Source organism: Larus michahellis, chromosome 3, assembly GCF_964199755.1.
Source record: "Larus michahellis chromosome 3, bLarMic1.1, whole genome shotgun sequence".
In the NCBI taxonomy this organism is placed as follows: Eukaryota; Metazoa; Chordata; class Aves; order Charadriiformes; family Laridae; genus Larus; species Larus michahellis.
In genome coordinates this window covers 91,534,053-91,550,565 of record NC_133898.1, presented here as the reverse complement: position 1 = coordinate 91,550,565, position 16,513 = coordinate 91,534,053, and the positions used below count along the sequence as shown (strand labels likewise).

Here is a 16,513-nt window from a genome sequence, read left to right as displayed (position 1 = left end):
CATTGTCTTATTAGGCACACTCTGGCCTGCTGGGAGAAATGTACTGCGTTGATAAAGATGCTGGATGAGGTTCATGTCCCGTCCCACTTTCCTTTTACATTCTTGGACTCACGCATGTCAAAATGTTACAACAAACATGGATGAGATTAAAAAGATCAAAGTCCTTCAATATGGGCACATCTCATTTCATGATTAATCCAGTGTCCTAGATGTATTATGAAGTCAATGTACGCTCTTCCAAATCTGTCTTGCATTTAAGATCTTGGCCCAAATTCAAAGGAGAGTGTTCTTAAAATATATTTGGGTGCTTAATTGTACATGAAAATAAAATGTTGATCAGAGTAATTTGAGGATGCAGCAAATCTAACTTTATGCCTCTGTCAAATGATCCAAAACAAAACAGTATATGAAATCATTACATTTTTAAGCAATGATATTTTGAGCACACAACTGCTTTTCGAATGCTGTTTTCTCTGTCATATGTTTAGAGTCACTGTCCTTAAACAACAGACTTTCCTTAGAAAGAACAGCAACAAACACGGTTTTGTTCTTTTTCTAAACAGTTTCAGCTCCATTCCTGCCTTGTACTAGAAACTGTTTCTTTTCCAGATATTTCAGTAAATCCCAGAGACAACTAATCGTTGCACCCCCACTGCACTTGAAAACGCTCACACTTCACTGTCCATGCTCTTCTTTTGGCCACAAGTCATGAGCACGTTCCTTCAGAGAGATGCCTCAATGAACCAAAACACCAAGAAAAACCCCTACCCTCAGCTTCAGACAAGTTTCTTTCACAGAATCTGTGTTCAGACTGCTAATAATTTCTGATTCACTTGATTTAGGTCCCAAACTTAACTGCTCCCCTGGAACTGGTAGGTACCTCTGATCCTAGGCTTCCCTTGAGGACAGTCATTGATTATGTAGCTGGAGAAGTGTTTTGGGACTTGAGGGTTCTGAAGCCACTTTCGTCAGCATCCTTGGACTGGGATCCCACCAACCAAGCCCTTGCACACCCTGCACAAGAAAGCTCCCCACACCTTCTCATGGCAGTGAGACATTGCACAGCTAGGAATACAGCCACAACAGAGTGTGAAAGAAGGGTAGGCAGAAGATAATTTGGTCAGCCTAGTTGTTGAAATACTGACTTGGGAGGGGAAAGAGACAAATGTCCTGGGTTGTTTCTGTTTAATTTCTTTCTGACAATAGTTCAATAGTTACACAGGGATGAAGCAACTAGCACTCTAGTTCTGGTCCTTGGTGTGGATGTCGCCTGCTCAAGAGAGTGTTGGATAAGTTATGAGCTGTAAATCATGATGTGTATTTTGCTTTGCATGCCAACCGTACATTCACAGATTATAAACTCTGATTTTAACAGTGCTGTTCTCCAGTATTCTTCAGTCAGCAGTGAATTACTTTGTTCCCCCTAAACTATTGTACAGGAAAAAATAGGGCCTTGAAGCACTCTCAGGTTACAGTTGCAGGCAGCGTATTTGAGGTAAACGTCCCTATTCATTCAACAGCTCCTATGAACTGGATCGCTCTTCTTTGTTTCTGAAGGTTGGTAACACAGGTAGATCTCAGCATCTCTTGATCGTGCTATCAAAAGTTTCTTTGTTTTCTTGTTGGTTTTGTTTGTCTGTTTGTTTCTTTCTTCTGAAAAGCTTATTTCTCCTGTTCTTACCACATCAGTGATCCCTAGACCAATGCACCTTCCTTCCATGCCTTTTTTTTAACCTAAAGGTGAAGGTAACTTCTGCTAGAGTGGAATTCCAGGGAATTCTCACCGCTTCATCTAAGACTGAGCAGCTGGGTAAATGCCGCTCTATGTCCTGGAAGATGTCCTCAAACTCTTCTTGCTAGTTTTCATCCCCATCTACTCCAGTAATGTTGCTTCTTGAAAGGGACTCAACACTTCATACATTTTACCTTCAACTACAGTTTAGAACTTACTCTTACACCCATCTCAAATAAACTCTCAGTGGAGATAAAATTTATCCTCTTCTTGACAGTGCTTTTGAGAATTTCGCTCTCTGCCAATAGCCTGTGTTCCTGTTCCCAGCAGGCCAGCCAGGACACTCCTAATACAGCATTTGGTTTCGGGTCAGTCCATTCAGCATCTCCTCCATCACTCTTAAGAAGAACACCTCTGAGCAAATGGGCCTGATGCCATTCTCTGCTGACACCATTTACATTCACTCTCAGGCAGTGACAGTGTTAGGCAATCACTGTCACGTCCAGAGCAATGTCTGGCACCACTGCAGAGCGGCAGCATCCCAGGCAACTCCTGTGGCCTTTGGGACTTTAAAGGGATGCAACCAGGGCAAGAAATGTCCAGCAGTCCCTCTACCAATGTATATGTCTCCATCCCGTTGCATTTCATGATGCAGAACACTGTGTTTTGTTTCTGGCACCAGGGCAAAAGAAAACAGGTTCATCAGAAACTTCTCCTCCTTCCTCACATATGTGAAGGAGAAAGGAAAGGGTAGAGCAAAAATGGACCCCATTAAAGGCATCAAAATGCTCTTTCTGTTGTCATGACTGCTGATTGCCTGCATGTTCTCACAGGACAGGAAAATCGCAAGACAGGAAGCTCCTGCATATTTCTTTTCAGTCACTCTCTATTATCATGCCGTGTGCTTTTTCCATACTTCAAGCAGCTCCATGATCTGTTTTTATGGTCTCTAGGTTTGTGACTTGCTTTTTTCTTTTCTGCCTCCAGACTTTTTCCCTAAGATATTCCTGATTCTCTATAAATCAATGTTATGGGAGTACCAGCATTTACCCTAAGCTTCAATATGAGACAGCGTGACAGATGCACTTGACCCCTTGACCAAATTAGTGTGAGTTTGGTACAGGCTGCAAAGGAGGTAAAGGCCTGAGCTGTAGGTGGGCCAAGAACTCCTCTTGTTTCAACCTGTTCTCCGAAAACCCACAAAGGACACAGCGAACATCAATACAGATGAGTTTGGAACACTGATCATGTGATTAACGCATAAATAACAGGTGGCTTTTCCAAACTCATTTATCAAAAAACAAAGAAAGTTGTGGGTACAGGGAGTCCCATGCATACCTTTTCCCATTGCGCATCATTTCACTACAAGCCAACCACTTTATCCCATGAATATGACAGCCTACGTGAGCCATCTTTGAGGTCTCCCTGTGATAGGCAGTGTGGCTGCATAGGGGTGATCTCCCCTTGAGCTAGGACACCTCTCAACGTTGCTCCTTGAGGCAGAGAGACCTTTTACCAATGGCAAATATTTGGTAAGTGACCGATAGCGCGCATAACTCTGTAGTATGAAAACTTTGATTTTGCCTTGGTGACATTGATTGCATGCTGAATTGGTGCTAATGAAACATATACAATCCTTTACGCATAAACTGTTGACCAAATCTGGGACTAAGTCTGGATCCAGCCACACGTAGACTCCGTTCTGAGAAAGAGTTTAGAAAGCAAGGGGGTCCATTCTGAACTTCATGACTCAACAGGAAGGCTTCCCTTACCCTTTGTGTCTTTGGTCTCTCTGTGAAACATTATAACTCAGTTTTCATTTGTATGTTTTCTCATGCAGTAATTAATAGAGTGACTCTTGCCATCAAACTTTGTTAAGTTACACTTTTGCAACATCATATTAAAATCGCCTTGCTAACACTTTTGACAGCAGTTCTTTAAGCGACCTAAATCACCCATCTGCAACAAATTGGCATAGTCAGCAGGATCTTAAAATCTACATTCGCTTAGGAATGCAGGAAGCTTCCCTTTGGGCAAGAAATTTTTATTTTGTTGTCAAGAGTTAATTACCTTTACAGAAGTCCTGCTTTGTCTCCTACTTTCACTGTCTTGGAAATTGCAGGTTTTTTTTTTTTGTCATTACAGATCACAGCCTGCTGTTTTACCAGTTCTGAAATTGCAAGATTGACTCAGAAACCTTAGATCAATCACAAACTATGTTAGGTCTTCATCTTCTTTTTACGCTATCAGTTTAAAAACATACTGCTCATCTCAAGGGCAGTGCAACACTTTTCAAATATCTGCAACAGTTTTATAGATAACTACCTCTGTCTGAGTGGATAGAAAATGATTAAAAACATCGAGTTCCTCAGGACCACCTATTGTCAAAAATAAAGCTGCCTACTGTCTTCTTTTTGCTTTGCAGAGATGACCTAAAGCTGACTTTGTACTTTCCTCAGTTACCTAACATTTTCCTGGAAAACTCAGCACTGGCAGTGCGTCTCTCTGCCTTGTAATTCCAGAAGTGCTGGCCTCACGCAGTTTACCCACGGTGTGTGCTGTCTGGCCGGCACTCAGAGCCACGGAGTGTCCCAGAGGCGGGTTCCCTCTGGCATCTCAAGCTCTAGCTGGTCAGCATGAGGTTAGCCTGACAGTCTGAAACACACCGAAGTTTGTTCCAGCTAGTTCTTGGCAAAATCCCTCAAAGCTATCATTTCTTCTTGCCTTCTGATCATTTGCTGGTCAGATTGATCGTGCGGTGCCATCTCTAGACATGCTTTTCTGGTATTGGCCTCCAGGTCAGGCCTCAGGTATTAATATTCACAATTCTGTCAGAGTAAAGGAAGTCAGCTCTCTCTGGTGGAGCAAGTTGGCTGATCCATGGCACTGGAGGACATCGTCATAATGGAGATCTTACTGGAGAAGATCCTCAGTCCCTGTGTGTCTGCTGTCTGTGTCATTCCAAAGCTGCTGTCTGCCTTTCTGCATCTGAGTTTTGCTGTTAAAGATTTCCTGGTATTTCTTTGCCCTGTCCATACTCTCTGATGCAAGGGATAGAATATCTATGTATTTGTCCATTGACCCCAGCTTCAGTCACATTTGCAGCCTGGCTAGCACAAGAAATGGAAAACCTGAGCAGATATCTCTGGATATACCAAATGTAAACCCCAAATGGAATTTCCCCAGCATATTTCCCTTCATATGAAGTGACACTCTCTCTTGTATAGGGGCTGAGGTTCTCCTGAAACAAATGGAGAAAGCTGTAAGTAGATATTCCTGTCAGTGGAGAAATTTGAGACCATTTAGCTCATTACCAGGTAGTAGCACATACACATTTCACAGTGATGCGTACTCTGTCACCAGCAGAGAAAAGAGTGGAATAACATTAGTAGGCTGGAGAAAACCAAAAAGAAGATTTGGAGCATCCTTGCTACGTAAGAATCACCTTTCCCCCTGCTTGAAACATCAGAATGCTGGGTCTTGAAATAGGCAGCAGCTACACCAGGTCATATGATGAAGTCCTGGAAGAGTGCATCTGAACAGAGTGCTCTGCCAGGTCTTATGCTCCTCATGAGCAAGGTCCTGCCATAGGCTCCGTCCTGTTCTGGATCCCACATGCCAGCTGAGGCTGGTCAATGAATGACCAAGGAGGCTGACCTGATGGGCATTGTCACAGAGCAGTGAAAAGCCTCAGTCTCCAGTTGCAAATGAATGAGAAACAGGTTTGCCTACCATCCAGCACAGAGTTGAGAGCCAGCTGGCTGTGTGATGCTTATGTCCAGCTCAAGAGATTTGCCACATTACTGAGACAGAGAAGTGGTACATTAGCTCAACAGACTTCTGGCGAGAAGAACCAAAAGAATTTTGGGTTAGATGAACTAATCAATTGTAACAGGACCTCTACACAAAGCATCCACTGAAGCATCTAGTGAGAATGGTTGTATACCTGGCTTATAACCTCAGCTGCTGAATATTCACTTGCATAGCTTCATGGCTGTTCCAGGGAGATGCAGCAGCAGAAAGATCTTTCTTACACAAGTGTGTGTCAGGTTTGCAATTCCTCTCCAAGTCCCAGCTGCTGAAGAGGTCAGAGAACTTCCAAATGCAGTTCAGCCAGCAACTGTCAGCAAGGTAAAAGAAAAAATCCCAAACCCCCACATATTCTTTACTAAGCACTGTAAGATATCCTCTCCTCCTGTAAATTTCTGGTGTTGCCAAGCCTCATCTATGGAAAAAAGTATAGTTGGAAAAATACCACAGCTTCTTCTAATAAGTTACTATTGTGTTTTTAGTGAACTTTAGTCTCAGGAAACATTTTTCAAGTGTGACATGGAAAATTAATTTCTTGCAATATTCCTTAATTGGATTGCATTTTAATCAACCATTTAACCAATAATGCAAGACATTTATATTTTGTGATTTTCTGTCTCAAAAACAACTCCTCCTCACAGATCCCACTTTTTCATAGCCATGAATCATGACATCATAGCCATTTCCATGGAAAGACACTTACCTCAAAATCTTTGTTGCGTTATCAAACAGAAGCAGCTGGGTAATGTGGGTGAATAATCCTGTTCTGTATATTCAGCAATAGCAAAATGAATACTGAAAATTACTAGCAAACTAAATAGCTACTTCTATAAATACTCCCTTTTCAAAAGTTCACCCTATTTTAAAAGCCACTTGTTAAACGCTATTTAGTATATATATAAAGACTGATGGATGAAGACCAAAGTCCTTGAAGCAGACGCAGGAAAAATACCTCATAGCTAAGAGTAAAGTAAACTTCCCTAACACTTTGCCTTATCTGTATGATTTTTTTTCCCATGAGCCATGAAAAGGCATTTTGCTTTCTATTGCTACCAACTGCTTGGGCATTTTGGTTTACGAAAAAAATAAAAAGGCAAACAACCGTCCTGTACATCAGTTACCATAGCACTTTCCACCACTGCCTTTCATTCCTCTCAATGTTGAGAGGTGACATTAAGCCCCTACTTGGATTTAGAACCACCCATTGTCTCCACAACAAATGGAGACAAGTAGAAAAGTGATAAGCAGTGAGTGATGAGCACACAAATCTTTCCTGGAGAATCAAGGAACTCTGTTTAATCAGTACCAGTGGAAAAGGATGTGATCTACAGCAGGAAAACACCTCAACAGTTTCAAACCAACCTAACTGGGGCCAAGTGCAAAGCTGATACCAGTGAGCACAACACCTTGAAAGGAAACAAATGCCTTTCTGTACACCATGACCTGAATTGCTTGGGGTACTCAACATGATGACCCACCATGTTGTTGTGACTGATGGTAGCACTCTTAATAAAAAAAAGAGAGCCCAACAGCATCTGGGCACCATGATACCACTCATTCTTAGAAAAGGTATCCTGCCCTACAAGTGGAAAACCTTTGTGCTACTGAGACGTGTCCTGTCTTTGTGCTTAGATTATGAGGTAATTCATGCATATTGGATGCAAGATCCAAGCCATAGCCAAATGATTTGTCACTGAAGGCAAATCTGTCCACACGTGGAGAGAAAATGTGCACCAAGTAGCACTGAAAGCTCTGGAGGAGATTTTGGATAATAGAGCTATTCCTCTTCCTTCATACTGAAAGAAGTGAACGGGATCTTTTTCCCCTTTTCTCTCTTGAAAATATTAGAAGTCATTACCAAAGCTTGGCTATTACATTCCCCATACTTAAAAGCCCCTGTTTTCTTCTTCATGTGAAAAGAACGTTGAATGCATCACATTTGCCGCTGAACAAATGCATTTGCCAGTTCTCTTAAATGCCAGCACAATTGCTTTAGCAGAGTTAATAAGGGGGGTGGTAATCTGAACAGCCTTATTTTTGTCCTTAGTGTTCACCCCAAAAGGAAATGTGTTTCTTACTAATAATAGTGTATGTGACAGAAAACACCAAGTACATGCAACTGTTCCCATTCACTTGCCAAAACGGATAACTCACATCAGGCTTAAAAAAGTAAAACAAAACAAACAGAAAAACACCCCAAGTAAACAAATTAACCCTTCCCCTCCTACCAGCAATTCCTCTAAACACAAAGCTTGAATCTAAATTATTTTGCCAGTCACCAGAGGGTGAGTTAAAAGGAAGAAGAACAGAGCTCGTGTTTCTGTCCCCTGAGGACCATGTAAGAAACCATCCTGTCTGTCACATTTTTTTCTCCAGTCAACCGTTTAGCGCATCCTGCTAGTGTAAACCAGACCTGTGGAGGAAACAGCTTATTCACACCCAAATTTATTTCTAGCCATCCATTTTTTCGTAGTGCCCAATATGACTCTGACAGGCTCAAACATTCAACAGTCATAAATCCACTTTGCTCCTGCTTCGCCCCCTGAGAAATTGTGTAACTTGGCTTGAAACCAGGGAGGCTTAATTCAAATTTATTAATAAATGTTGCAAGTTTTTGTTTGTTTTGGTTCCTGGTTTCTGTAGCTTGAAGTACTCACAGTCTCACTTCCAGGGTTTTCTGTAACCACTGTGAAAAGGAATGACGTTCTTTACACCCCCTAATTTCCAGTGGCTGAAGCTGTAGGGGGAAAACAAAGTGATTCAGTATCATACAACTCCAGATGAAACAGATATGGCAATGCTACGGCCCTGGTAGTTCTAGCCCAGCATGCTTAAACCACAAAACTCCAGCATACAGCCTTCCAGCGTGCTGGATGCCATGACTAAGTTAAGGGAACAAAATGGTCCAAGATAGTTGGATGAGGGTATATGCCTGCATCTCATTAACAATTTGTCTCAAATTAGCAACCCGCTTTCAGAGAAAAGTCTTCTGCTGAAAGTTTCACAGACGACAGCATTCCCTGTGCTACCTAACCAAGTATTTCTTCCCCTGACTAGGGAGACTTCACTCCACTAGGAGAACTGTGCGAACAGAAGGTTAGCAGGGGGACCCTGTGCCCAGGCTGCCTATTACACCGGCAGCTGCCATGTCTTCACTGCTTACCAAGACCCTGTTCTCGAAGGCTGGAACATGGGTCCATGCATTGGCCTGGCTCAGGAGGCCCATGGCTGGGCAGGGAAGGGCTTTGGGGAGCTGGAGACGGCCCCTGCTGCAGCATTGCTGGGGCAGGAGCTGATGGCCCCCGAGGGCTGACATGGGGTCCTGGGCCATGGGTGGTAGGGGGAACCTCAGGAGGTGAGCAGGGACAAGCAGGGCTGGCAGTGCCCTTGGGGCAGTCTGGCAGACGGACTTTTCTCAAACAAAGGCTCTTTTCCCTTCAGGAGGAAGGGATGGTTTTGGCGTTTTACCATGTGCACACAGATACCTGCAGATATATAAAGCCTTCTCCTGAGCAACTATAGATACTCCTGTGCAAAAGATAAATTACTTCCTAAAGAAACCCCATGTTTAAAGGAGGACCGAAGGCTTGTAGCAAGTACACCAAATCCACACTGTTTGCTATAGGAAACTCAGTCTTTGTCTTTTATTCACCCTTCTGTCCACAGTGTCACGACGGGAAATTGTAGTTCCGTACTCTATTTTCCTCCACAGTGCAAGGGCTCTCTAAACCCTTATGAGCCTCTGGTTGAATCCACTTTGTATCAAGCAGTAGCTTAGCAGTCAGGTCCTGAAAATCCATTTTTGACAGTCCAGGACTTGAGAACAGATTCTCCCTTTCATCCCTATTTGTGCTCTTGGAGGCCAGCACACTTCCCGAGATCAGGCATCCCCCACTAACAGGAACTGATCTGCACCGAGCATTGGTGAGGTGTCTACCTACCCACCCAGGACTTTGGTGTGACAGGTTCACAGCCAGGCCCAGACCCACTTCTCAGTTCCCCTCTGTCTGGCAGCTGGACACTGAACCCACGCTGTTTCTCTCAAAGGCTCATTTTATTTGTGCAGCAGGACCCCAAAAGCTGGTAACAGCACAGGTCCGAAGCCTCTAGTCTCTGGTTCCTATGATATATTTATTCCCTGTAGGAACACTGCTTTCTAGTTTAATCTTCCAGGAAAAACATATCAATAAAAAGTAACGAGTAAAGGCTTACAAAATAAAACTCTTAACCTTGCCACATTAATCTTCAATAGTAGAAAGCATTATCAACCAGTGGTGGGAAATGAGCTGATCTGAATCCTTCCTCCTCTCCCTGCTTGGACAGGGTCAGTCCAGGCAGTGCTCAAGCCTTCTCTTCAGGCCACTTCAGAAACTCTTGGCTGTGATTTACTAAAGACAGTTTTAAAAGAAACTTGTTCTATGTCTTGTTCTACATCTGCTTTGCAAAGCAAGGATTTCCAGGCACTCTTACCTTGGCACACTTGAATCTACTCTCCTACAAGGTTGGAAAGGTCACTAGTGAACAATCAAAGGCACTGTGATGGCATGGTCACTCTGAGATCTTTTTGGGGCATCCCACACCTCAGTTTGGGTACACAACAGACAGAATAAACTGACGCCATCTAGACTGGCTTAACACCTAGATAGAGGCAGCCTTGCAAACTGTGCGTTGCTATCAAAATGGCATTCATTGTCCAGCAGAGAAGTATCTCCCATCTGTCACAAATGGACTGTTTATTTTTTCACCCTTCAGTGAGCTCCAAGCATTATCAAAAAAGCAGGGCAATCTCCCCAGCTGCCTAGATTTTGGGGGAGGTGGTGAAGTTTTGGGATCTACAGAGCTAGGGATATGCCTATGGGTTTCTGCGCAGTGCTAACAGCCCTTCTATCAAACACCATGGAGCACCAAAACCCTGCAGTGGAAAAAATGCCCTTTTCTCATTTGTGTTTGGAATGAGAAGGCAGCACAAATGACAGCTTTCCAGGTACATGTCTTACACCAGCCCTGGTGCATGGATGGTTTCCCATGGTTGGGTGACAATCAGGGAAGCTGATGGCCTACATGGTAGAAGCGGTCCCTTTCTAAGTCATTCCTAAAAAAGACAGACACAGGTAAAATCTTAAATATTAGGGCCATTCCTAGGGTCATCAGGCTTATGGTCATTCCAGCACATGTTTAATGCTAACAAGTCTAATAATTTTCACTGTCAAGTGTAAAAATGCAGTATTAAAAGCCACCTTCTTCTTTGAGACTGAGAGTTTGAAATAGGGAAAGAGCTAAGAAAAACAAAAAAACCCAAAACAATACCAAAACAGAAACAAAATTAAAGTTCTGCATGTCTTTTTTTTTTTTTTTCAGTCGTTGAGGGTTTTTTAGACTTACTTTCATCTTCTTTCCCTTTCAAAGACTAGTCTATTTTTTGCTGCATTTTGAAGAAATTTATTTAATGCGAAGTAGTGGCATGGCTCCCTGGGTGGAGAGCTGTTAGCAAACCCAAAGAATTGCCACACAAACCAAGGCCCACATGAAAACTTGCCACATGTCTTGAGGAGCTGTCTCAGGGAGCAGCCATTTTCTGACAGGAATGTTTCCTCCTTTCCCCATTTCTTTCACCATCCATATTTTTATGGGAGCCCATTTAGCACAGTACTTATTTCTGACTCATACAAATCAGCTCCAAAGCTTGGGTAATGCCAAAATTGGGCTATTCATATTCATTCACGCTCTTGTACGCATCTCTGCTCTCATAAAATAGAACATGTGTCTGATGAGCTTATTTACTTTCTAAATGTGTGGCTAGAAAGGATAGAGAGTGTGCAAGATATAATGGTAGTAGCACTGGAATAACATCAATAAGGCATCTGCAAATAGAAACTTCCCAGTTTGCCTGACCTCTGCCAAGCTCTGTGCAGCATGGTTATAACGGTGTATGAGAAACTCTTTGGTGTAGATTTTATTGTTGTGCCCTTTAAAATACAGACACGTGCTCTGTTGGTTAATTCCCAAAATAACGATGTTGCTCGGTACAGAGATGACTCATTCCTAAGATGCCACTTGACTGGTTGCTGTTCACTTCCACAGGGAAGAAAACAGTTAAGGTCATCACCTGTTCTGTCAGGTAGAGAACTGGACCCCAAGGGACTCCTTGAGTGCCCCCATCTGCAGCAGGCTGTCTGCTGTGACCCATCCTGCACACAAAACTCATAGTCAGCTCCCATGCCACGGCCCTGCTGTATAATGTAATACAGAAAATACTCGGGAGCAAACGTCTCCCACTCCCTGGCATACATGTGACATACAACCCCTCACAGCACTGACAGACTGTCCCAGTGCACAGTGGGGAGTGCTCACCATGCTGGGCTGCAGCCAGGAGGGAGTCCCCCGAATGAGACCTCGTACTCAAAGGGAAGATGCTCCCCACAGAGCAGCCGTATCTTAGGATGCCACACTTCAGCAGTGGCCCCTCTCCTGTCGTCTGCCCTGCCTGCCCATGCGGCAGGCGACTGTGCTTTGAACTATTGCAGATGCCCAAGAAGAAGACCTGGGAGGTGTGTCTGTGACCTTGGTCTGTCAGTGGGTTACCACTTCCTCTACAGAGCACTGAATAGCTGCATGCATTAGATTGCACCACAAAATACCAAACTGTCTGCCCTCTGTTCCTTTTATCTGTTCACTTTTCCTTTTTTCACTGAAGTGACAGCATCATATAAAATTCTGGTTGGTTTCTTTTGGAAAAAAAACCCAAGAACAAAACCAAATGTTTGTCAAGTTGGACAAACTTTCCCTCCTCCTCTCCTCCCTTCCCCTCCAGTCTTCCCTTCCCTCCCCTTCCCTTCCCAGGGACACAGAGAGAAAAAAAAAAATTCCTCAATCCCAGCTGAAAATTTAGGAGCATAGGGGAAACCTGAACAAGGAAGAGCCTGCTTTCTCCGTTGCCATGGCGTGGCAGGAAGCTGATGCCCCAGTACATCTCCCAAACAGCACAGCCTTGCCTAGGAAATCAGCCATGTGGCAACCTTATCCTCATGCTTGCAGAACATGAGGGCAGCCCAGCAGGCTGGTTGTGTCACAGGGGCTGCAAAATGGCATCAGTACTTGTCAATGTCTCTACTCTGATTTCTCTCATATTCCCCCCCAAAAGGTCTAAAAGTCTACAGCATCCTGTTAACACACTGCAACATGACTGTTAAGGTCAGGCACTATAAAATAGGCAGCAATTTTTGCCAGAATGTTATAGGTTGTGCCTTCTGTCTCTTTTATGTCTCATAAACCTCTTGGTATTAATAACATTTTCTTAATAGCCTTCAAGTTTATTTCTACATATGAGGAAAAACTGGTATCGCTTTTACGTAAATCGTCGTCTCCTTGCTTAAGCCAGTAAGGATTTCACAACTAAAACATCAGGCAACACTGCAGACCTCTCTTCATATGCTATAATATCAAAATGTGTACATGAGATAGTGGTTAACTGATCAGTCCTCAGACCTTTCTCTCAGTTCTCTCTTCGGCAATAAGCAAGCATCCTAGATAAGCCAACGTCTACCAAGACATCACAGCAGAAAATGACATCCCTTTCTTTTCTCCAAAAATAAAGAACACAATTCTGGGTTCTGCAAGTGTGTTCTTTCCCTGCATTCCTGATATGGTGTCCCCTGTGTCACAGGGATACTTATATTTGTGCTAAAAGCATGATGGGATTAAAGAGCAGGATTCTGGAATATCTGTAGGGAATTATTTTGTAAATATGTATGCAGTGCTATGAGTCCACTTCAAAGGTAAAAAAGGAAAAAAAAAAGAAAGGAAAAGGGAAAAAAAATCAGCTCTTCAGAAGTATTTTTATGAACCTCAAGGATGAGTCATCCCTGGCAGAGATGATTTAACAGGATGCAAAGAGGGGCTGGCTCCACACCGAAGCAGGGAAATCACCATTCCTTCAGTTTGATGGCTAATTTTTTTAACTAGGACTCCCCTTACTATCACAAAGGGCCCCCCTCATACATGACTGACAGACAGTCCGCTTTGGTTGCACATGGTGCATGGCCAATCTTGCTCATAACATGGAATGGGATGTGAAATAACAGTGACAGGAATCCTCTGCTACCTTGAGAAGGATCCAGAAAGGCTGTTTCCTTCCCCGCCCCCGTCCCTGAAAAATGTAGCTTCTCTGGTAAACACCCTCACCTTTTTTCATCAGGCATGGGAACTCAGTATCAGACAAAGTCAACTCTAATCTCTCAAGTACCTTTCAATCTGCTTGCTACTAGGGCACTAAGATTCCTCTCCATCTCTGCGGCAGAAAAAATGAGCTCAAAGTTACACTTTCAGGGGTGGAGGTCAGTTCACTGATATATCTAGACAGAAGCCTGTAATCACTGGAGGTTTTGTCCAAGTGAGAGCTGAGAACATGCTGCATTTCTTAAATCTACTTATTAACACGATAACTAATCTAATGGATGCCTTCAGATGCTTGAAAGCTGAAGGCAAGAGCAAGCGTGCATGCACATCAGGACAGCTTCTACATTTTTAAGCCAATTTGCTACTTGCCTAGAATTAAAAAGAGGATGACAAGTCCAGATCTGCAAAGAGTTTAAATGGGAGCTAGCAAACTCTAACTATGGCTGACAGGGCAGAGGGGGATGACGTCTTCTGTACCTCACACAGGATTTTCTGCCATGCTCTTAAAGCTTTTGTGTCTAAATTTTAAATAGTGTATTACTGTCTGCCATTTTAATGTTTGGATACAGATTTCTGGAACAGAGTTGCAAGAATTCATTCCGGTTAATTTTTCAATCAACAGGTAAAAGGAAAGACAAAGTGTCCCCAGCTACTCTTTCAACATATCTAGCATTTGTAACAGCGGAAAGCGTGTTCTAGGAAAAGCCCTGGTTTTGATGTGGACTCCACAAAATCTTCCAACGTCTCACTCAAGACAAATTGGTAAGAGGAGCTTGCTGAATGAAGAGCAGAACAGTCTCACCTCCCTTGGTGGAAGGACCCTTTCCAAGTGTGAGTCAGGAACAGCTTTTCCGTTGTTCTCAGCACTGAATGGCAGTCGTCCACCTGGCTTCCCAAAAGTCCTGGCCCAGAGTCGACACTGGAGCATTACCTGCATGACACACTCAATTCAGCAGGGAAGGAAGGGTGAAGCTCCTTCCTAACACCAATACAACACACACTTTTAAACAAACAGGTAGGTTTAGTTGCTAACTCCACACCTAGAGTGTGAAGCAGGATCCTCAGAGGCCCTTAAGCCTTCTCAGTTTTAGATCAAATTGTTACTTTTCGGGGTAGAAGCAGTCTTTCCTGCCCCAGGCACAGCTGTATAGTGCCATATGAATAAACAATAAAGCAAGGCAAGAGATCAGAGAAATATAACAGTGCTCTGACACCTCAAGTTTGGATTACTTACAAACTGCATCAATTCCTGGCAAGGCTGACATAACTCGTGATCCCGAGAGCTCGATAAATTCAGTTCCACAGAGCTCATCAAGTATTGCTTTTCTGATGAAAACTAAAAATCAGGGGTCCTTTTGCTCTCCACAGCAGTATAGTTCTAACAGTGTTGTATAAGCATTGTGATTTCTCTCAGTGCTTTGAGCCAAGTTTCTTTCCATGCCCCCACCATGCTACGCATTGCGCTTTCCTTGGTTTTGCTCTCCACCCCAGAGGGAGATGTGTTTCCATGATGTATTATTAAAGCGTGAATGTTGTTTGTGAGCTACCCTGCTACACTTCAGTAGGGAGACACAATCTAAATGTAAAATAGCATTACTGTGATAAATAAGGAGAATTCACAACTCTGGCACCTTTACTGTATGTATGAGATGTGCTTGGATGCTAAAAGCTATCATCTTTTGCATGTAAAACACTGGTACCTTGTAGTTTCTTCACTGAGATCTGGAAGTACAGGAATAAAGTCTGACTTCTGAATGACTAAGACGTGCGACTGCGCTGCAGGCCTGAGAACTTCATTCCGCACCCCCCTGAAAATGACCGACTGGCTCATAGCAAATAGTATTTAATAACGAGAGGAAACGCCCGAATTGGAAAACAATCCTACCCCATCAGTTGACGGGAAGCTTATGAGGTGTTTTGTTGATTCACAGCACACAAAATGTGAGAAACTAGGGGAGACGGAGGCGCAAAACCTAAAATGCTTCACTGGCATTACCCAGGCATCTCACGGTATGATGGGTACAATTCCCTCCCTGGGAGCGCTCTGCGGGGACCGCATATGAGAGCCACCAAAAGCAAGGCGGCAATGACCCCGCTCTGCGGCACTCTTTCAGCTTAATAGGAACAGCTGGTCAGTGAAGTGTTTGCTAGAAATTTAACAAGGCTCAAACAGTGAGAAGCATCTGCCAATAAATCAAAAGGGAGCGACCAGCTAAATGAGGTTTAATTTAAATTCGTACCTCGGGCTGACAGACAAGAGCTTCATCGCTCTTCGGCATTGCATTAGCGCACTCAGGTCTGTGCCCACGTTGGCAGCGGCTCATGGAAGATGTTCCTGGGCGGCAGCCCTGGGCCCTCGCATTAAGCATGTAGAGACCATGTGAAACTGTGTCAAACGCATGGCGGGCTAGCGGGGAGAGGCAACAGGGAAGTTGTTTCTCCCTAATGGCACATTTTCCAAGCCATCTGAACACGAGGAAAGCCACCTTGGCCACAGATGTTTTTGGTTCTTGCTGCCGCCAGCTTGGTTCTGCTGCCCTCCTCGGCAGAGCGAGCCGCCATGTCAGAAAAGGCCGTGACCACAGGGGGAGTGTCCCCACAATGGCAGCTGGGGATAGCAAGGGGAAGGAAGCTGCCTAATATTTCTTTTTCCTTGCCTAAGGAAGCCCACACAGCCTTCAGTGAAAGGCCAGCCTCCCCGGAGCCACCAGAGCACAGCAGATGCTGGTGGAAGCTTCCAGAAGGTCACCTCATGGTGGGCTGATGGTGACATGGCATGGCCCCAGGGCGGCCAAC

The 16,513-nt window shown here is 43.9% G+C and overlaps 1 long non-coding RNA gene across 4 annotated transcripts in view; it reads left to right on the top strand.

Moving 5' to 3' along the window:
• The window catches only part of LOC141741167 (uncharacterized), a 124,363-nt gene that overhangs the window by 83,780 nt on the left and 24,070 nt on the right, over window positions 1-16,513 (top strand). Inside the window, exon 5 of one of the 4 annotated variants that reach the window (XR_012586303.1) lies at window positions 14,340-14,479. The exons of the other annotated variants lie outside the window; for them this stretch is intronic. This is a non-coding gene — a long non-coding RNA (uncharacterized LOC141741167). The remainder of the gene's footprint in view (window positions 1-14,339; window positions 14,480-16,513) is intronic. 4 annotated transcript variants of the gene reach the window in all.